This window comes from Mesoplodon bidens (genome assembly GCF_964165515.1).
Source record: "Mesoplodon bidens genome assembly, contig: HAP1_SCAFFOLD_706, whole genome shotgun sequence".
NCBI classification, from domain to species: Eukaryota; Metazoa; Chordata; class Mammalia; order Artiodactyla; family Ziphiidae; genus Mesoplodon; species Mesoplodon bidens.
This window is the reverse complement of record NW_027671839.1, coordinates 26,391-33,135: the sequence shown is the minus strand read 5'-3', so window position 1 is coordinate 33,135 and position 6,745 is coordinate 26,391.

Sequence of the window (6,745 nt, the reverse complement as noted above, 5' to 3'; positions counted from 1 at the left end):
AAGATGAGATTTAGAATAAAATATATATTAGATGCTCAATAAATGAATTTTGATGTCATGAATAAATGTATATGGACCAGAATAATGAGTAAAGATTTTAGCTATCATGTCATCAAAATCATAACTTTTATTTTGAAGGTATAAGCAAGAAACAAATACTTGCTAGCTTAAAAAAAATCAGAGATGGAGGCAAAATGGGAAACGCATTAGTTAGGGTTTAGTTTCGTGATATATATCAAAATAAAAATGACTGTTGGGTTGAATTTTTACCAAGTATATTAACTTCTAAGGTGGCTGTAAAAAAATGCCACAAATGACAGAAATTGTATTCCCTCATGGTCTGGAGCCTAGAAGTCCGAAATCAAGGTGTCAGCAGAGCCATGCTTCTTCCGAAGGCTCTAGGGACAATCTGTTCTACGCCTCTCTCCCAGCTTCTGGTTGTTGCTGACAATTCTTGGCATTTCTATCTGTATCACTCCAGTCACTGCCTCTGACATCACACGGCCTATTTGCCTCTGTTTGTGTCTGTATCTCTGTGTTCAAATTTCCCTCTTCTTATAAAGACACCAGCCATTAGACTTAGGGCCCATGCTAATTCAGTATGACCTCATCTTAACTAATCACATCTGCAAAGACCCTTGCAAACAAGGTCACATTCACAGATCCTGCACGGACATGAAGTTTGGGGGCACACTGTTCAGTGCAGCACCCCAAGTCTACCTTGTAAATAGACAGTGGTTTTCAACTGGACTCTATTACCAAAGTTCCTTTTAGGAGCATTTTGTTGTCAATAGCGTTTCTTTACAACATAAACTAGGTATATTTTAAAACTGTTGAAACTCTTTTTCTGTTTCTTATGTTTAAATGCTTTCCTCTGTTAATTCAAGTGAGGTTTATTCATCACAAGTAAGTCGAAGACATATTATTTGTTAATTTTAAGTTACTAGTTATATAAGGATTATGTGTGTGTGTGTGTGTGTGTGTGTGTATTTCTTTTCTTTTTAGTGTCTTTATGGTAACTCTTAGACAATAACTCATGTCCTCCTTTCTTTGTAAGTAGATAATTTTGTTCAAATTGCAGCCTCATTTTCCCCCAAAGCTTTTTAATACTACATCATCTTCAGATGATTTGAGTATTTTTCTTCTTTTATATTGATCCATCTTTAAAATAATGTGCTTTTCAGAGTGCTGGAAACCATGACTTCTACCGCAGCCCTACATTTTCTATGACTGATAATGGATGTGCAGTTGGGAATAACTTTTTAAAAAGATTTGAAGCTACTGTCTCTTATTATTATTGCTTTTTTTCTCATTCTGTTTCTAGAGAGAGGAAGCTGGAATGTGTTAACGCAAACTTATTTTTACTGATTTTAGTAAGATGATAGAAGTAATACTTAGAGAGTCTCATAGTCTTGTCTGTGGCATTTTTAACAAAATGTTCAATAGTAATACATTAATTTCTTTTGGAAAATGTAAAGGCTTTTAAATGTATAACTGATCTTAAACTAAAATTCTTACTTCATTATTACTGTATGAAAATAAAAGACCCTTTTTCATTTTAGGTATTTTTCTGTATACCCAGTAGTTATTTTAATTTTTTTTAATGTCTTAAAATGCATGTCTTTTTATGGCTTGATAGCTTATTTCCCTTTAGTGCTGAACAATATTCCATTGTTTAGATATGCCACAGTTTATTTATCTAGTCACCTACTGAAGGACATCTTGGCTGCTTTCAAATTTTAGCTATTATGAATAAAGTTACTATAAACATCTGTGTGCAGGTTTTTGTGTGGACATACATTTTCATCTCTTTTGGATAAATACCAAGCAGTGCAATTGCAGGATTTAATGGTAAGAATATGTTTAGTGTTGTCAGAAACAACAATTTTGCAAAATTTTTAATTTTAATGAAGTCCATGGATTGTGCCTTTGGTGCTGTATCTAAAAAGCCATCGCCATAACCAAGGTCATCTTGGTTTTCTCCTATTCGTATTCTAGAAGTTTAATGGTTTTGCATTTCATATTTAGGTCTATGATCTACTTTGGGTTGTTTCGTTAAGGGTGTAAGTTTTGTGTCTATATTCATTTTCTTGCATGAGAATGTCCAGTTGCTGCAATATCATTAGTTGAATAGATACACTACTGTTTTAAGTGGAGAGAAATTATTTTAGTTATAAATATAATTGTAAGCATTCACTGTTTATTTGTGATTTGGTAAAAATATTTCTCTTAACTAGTTGGGAAACACAGAGTCTAACTATGCCACTCATGGTGAAACCTTTCTACTTACCCTATTTTCCAGCTTCCGTGTTTATAATGAATTACATAATCTCCAATCTCCTAAGAATTTTTGTCTCTAAAATTCTTTGAACATGAAGTATCAGATTTGAATTGATTCATACAAGTACTTGGGAAGACTCAATTATTGGAAACTTAAAATATCTTTTAGCATAGTGTAGACACAACCTTAGAATCAGTGGGACATATTTTAGGGAAAAGTGAAGAAGCCCTCAGTGAAAAGGTGGTTCATTTAGTTCTACTTCTGCCTTTTTCTTGCATTTTCCTATTGTATTTCGGTTTATTCCCCTCTGTCAATATTCTAATTTGAAAATTATCTTAGCAATGGTGAAATACAAATCACCACTGTTTTTATTACTTACAAGGACTATTTGAGACATCTATGTAAAATATTCAGGTAATTAACATAGAATTTTGAGGCTCATAAAAAATCACTACACTCAACAGAACTTCCTGACATCACATAATAGATTGATTTTTAATGTAGTGTAATGTTTAGTCTCAGTGAGTGAGATTTCTGACTATAATTAGCTTTGATGGCTCAGAAAAAAATATTATCTATGGTGATTGATGATACTCTAGCTATGTATGTGAGAGTCAATAATTAAATTACATTCAGAACATAGAGGTATTTATGTCATTTTATTTGTGCTTCATGAATTTACTGTCCTTATCTCAGAATTCTTCAGTAATGTTTTGGCCACTCCAATTTTATTTCCATGGATTTATATAAAATTTTTACTTGCTATTAATTATTTGGAAAATTTCAAGTCTGAGGTGCAGTGCTGCTTTACATATACGTTTTTGCTAGAATATTTCCAAATGACTATTCTGATTAAGGGCTATTTTACAAAACGTTTTCTATTGCAAACAATCTTGTTATATTTTTTCCTCTGAGACTGTGATAATGTCAGTGCTAATTTAATAAACTAGTAACTTGATCCTTCTAATTTCCTTGATTCATGCTGTAGAAGCCTCTGCCTAATAGAGAAATCATACAATTTGTTATCTTGGTTGACTCTACATTCCAGATGCTGAAATAATGAGCTCAGGATATTTCAAATTTATCTGAAAACAGTTTATATAATCTCCCTTAGTTAAAGAAGCTACGAGCAGGATAGAATGATTAAATTATGATATTCCAAAATATAGATATGCTCCTGTCTTCTCCTTCCCAGATTTCTTTTCCTATGTCTCCTTTTCAATTCTAAGAAAAGGACACCACACAAATTTTGCATGACACGTAGAGTCCTCACTGAGCTGACCTCACAGGTGTTTCCATCGAATCCTAGAATATGTGTCAAGCTCATCTCACACTAGATCAACAACCTCCAACAGTCTATGTACTTTCACATTCTAATGCCCTTACTTATGCTTTGCTTTGTAGTCATAACAGGGTAATATGTGTTCTAGTTCCCCTTCTTCTCCAAGAAAATGGTAACACTGTACTTTTCTGGTCCATTTGAAGAGTGATGTGGAAATATGATATAGCTTGACCAGTTAAACATGAGCAGAAGTCAATTGCAGGAAGGAGATGTAAGACCTAGTGAATTAATATTTATACCCTCTCCCTGTGCCATAAGGATCTTAGATGCATGTGTGTGAAGATGAGTCTCCACCAGCGTAAATCCTAAGTGTCTACAACGGGCAGAGCTTCTGCATCAGTCAGGCTTCTGGCAGGAAAGAAAATTCAACTCACTTGGTTCAAAGAAGATAATGTAATGAAGGTACGACTTGGAGAAGCGGGGCCAGGGTTAAGGGGAATCACCATAAATGTCAAGGCCCCCAGAGGTAAGGGGGGGGGAAAGAACATTCCAAGTAGAGGAGGTAGCAGGTACAAATGAAAGGGAGAGGGGGCACTGAGCATGGGTTTTCAGCACTAAAGCAAATTAAAAAACTACAGAGATTGAGTGTGAGATAATCATGAAATGAGAAAGAAAAGTAATACTAATACTATGGTAAATTCATGTCTAATTGAGTGAAAGCCACTGCTCAAAGTACTTGAACTGTGTTAGCTTATTCGAGTTTTTAAATGATTATATGAAGTAGGTACAAGTAATAACTTCTCTGAGAACTGAGGCTCAGAGAGGGAAACATCTTGTATAGTTCAGCCGGTTAAAGTGTGAAGGTGTTTAGGTTTGAACCCAGGCAGTGTAGCTCCACAACTCTTGTCTATAACAACTACACTACACCCGCTCACACAGCTGGGTGAAAGATCGTGCAAGACTTGTGTGGCAAATGAAGGATTTCTTTTTCCCTTCCTCCTAAGAGAAATAGGAATCCACTGTAGGGTTTTAAAGGATAACCTGAACATATGTGATTTCTAAAATGGCTATTCTTTTTGTAGTGTGGAGAACTGGATGGAGAGCAAAAGGTACACGTTAGTGAAACTATTTAGATAGAATCAGTATTAGTCTAAGCAAGAAATGGTGGTTTTTGGCTTAGAGTGAAAGTGGTACTGATGTTGAAAAATATGAATGCCTTTGAGACAGATTTAGAGAGTAAACTTGAAAGATCCCAATGTGAATTATATACAGAAGAGAGGATTAAGGACAAGCATTAAGGACAATGCCTATGTTACTGTCTTATTCAACTGGATTTACTATGGGGTTGTTCATTAAAATGAAAATAGTGAAGAAAAAAAACAGCAAAAGAGAGAGATGAGTTTGGTTTAGGACTGGCTGACTTCGAGTTGGCTTTTATTTATCCATATGTAGATACTGATTAAGCAACTTTTGGTGATGTCTGGTTCTCACTAGAGCTACTAATTTGGAGCCTATTTTTCTAGAGATGACATTTACAGCAGTAAACGTGGATTAGATTACCAGGACAGAGAATGCAGAGTGAAAAAAAAATGGGGTCTCAGACCAGGTCTTAATTGCTCCGACATGTAACAGCTCAGGAGAAGAGGTAGGATTTTAGCGAAGAAGAGGTAGATCCCCAGCAAAGAAGAATATGAGAAAACACTATAAATAGTGCTGAGAAGAGTACAAAGATGAACATAACCAGATACTTAGGATAGAAAGCAGGATGAAGAGCTGTCAGTGAAACCAAGAAGAGATTGTTTGAAAAGAAAGGCCACAGTGTTGAAAGTTGCTAACAGTTCAAGCAGTTAGAAAAATAAACGAATGGCTCTTGGTGTCAGATATGACCTTAAAAACCAGTTATTCCAAATTTATTGTTGTTAGTGAGATCCAAAGAAATTGAGGAATATGAAATATGTATTTTATACCATGTTATACATAGTGGCCATCATTATTTTCTCATTTAATTATCTAAAACAGTTAAAGTGCTTACATAATCACATCAGGAGGCATATATTGTCCTTTATTAGGAAAAATTATCCACAATTTGCAAATAAGACAAAGGGAATGTGGTATGTCCTTTCAATGTCATGCAGGAGCATTGCTTAAAAGAATCACCCAAAGATTATGTAATTCTCCAGGAAAATGTACTTGAGTTAGATTTAGCTCTTTACTATTTGATTAGTGCCCAGACACCACTGTAAAGCCACGTCTTAGTTTACAGGTTTCTCACCAGCAAAAAAGAAAAGAAAAAAAAACAACATAAACCCAAATTTATGATTTTATTGCCCCAGAGAATTTTAATTAGTGTCATGTCTTTCATGGTATTATTTTTATTATTTCTTATTCCACTATTTATAAATGCCTTAAAATGTTCTTTGAACCAGCTCTACTATCTCTCTGCCCCCCCCAACAATGAAATAATTTTTAGTTACATTTATATTTGTATAAGTAAGATAATTTTTAAGTTATACTTTTGCATAATCAATTGGTTTACTAGATTAAATCACTGTTTTACTGTAGCAAATAGCCCAGTGGTAGCCTGAAAATTATTGGTTCACTACAGATTATGTGATGAAATATCAAAAAAAGCTTACCTGAGGGCTTCCCTGGTGGCGCAGTGGTTGGGAGTCCACCTGCCGATGCAGGGGACACGGGTTCGTGCCCCAGTCCGGGAAGATCCCACATGCCGCAGAGCGGCTGGTCCCGTGAGCCATGGCCGCTGAGCCTGCGCGTCTGGAGCCTGTGCTCCGCAACGGGAGAGGCCACAGCAGTGAGAGGCCCGCGTACCGCAAAAAAATAAAAAAATAAAAAATAAAAAAACTTACCTGAAAATATTTTTCTAGAAGTTACATTTTATTATGCATAGTAGGATAACAAAATCGAACTATTTCCTTCTCAGACTGAGACTGTAGCACAATAAATGCCAGTTGTTCCCACATCCCAAGTTGAATTGTGATTCGACTATTTGAAATGGAGTAAAGAGCAAACTTTTTTTTTTTTTTAAATCTAAAGCTTCTCAACTACATAGAGACAACAAAAGTGTCAGGATTTAGAGATTAAGAGAAGATTTTAAGGGAGAGTTCTTGAAGTGCTGTGAGTCCCAATCGCAGTCCTCAAGGAAACAAAGTGGAAGGTACTTC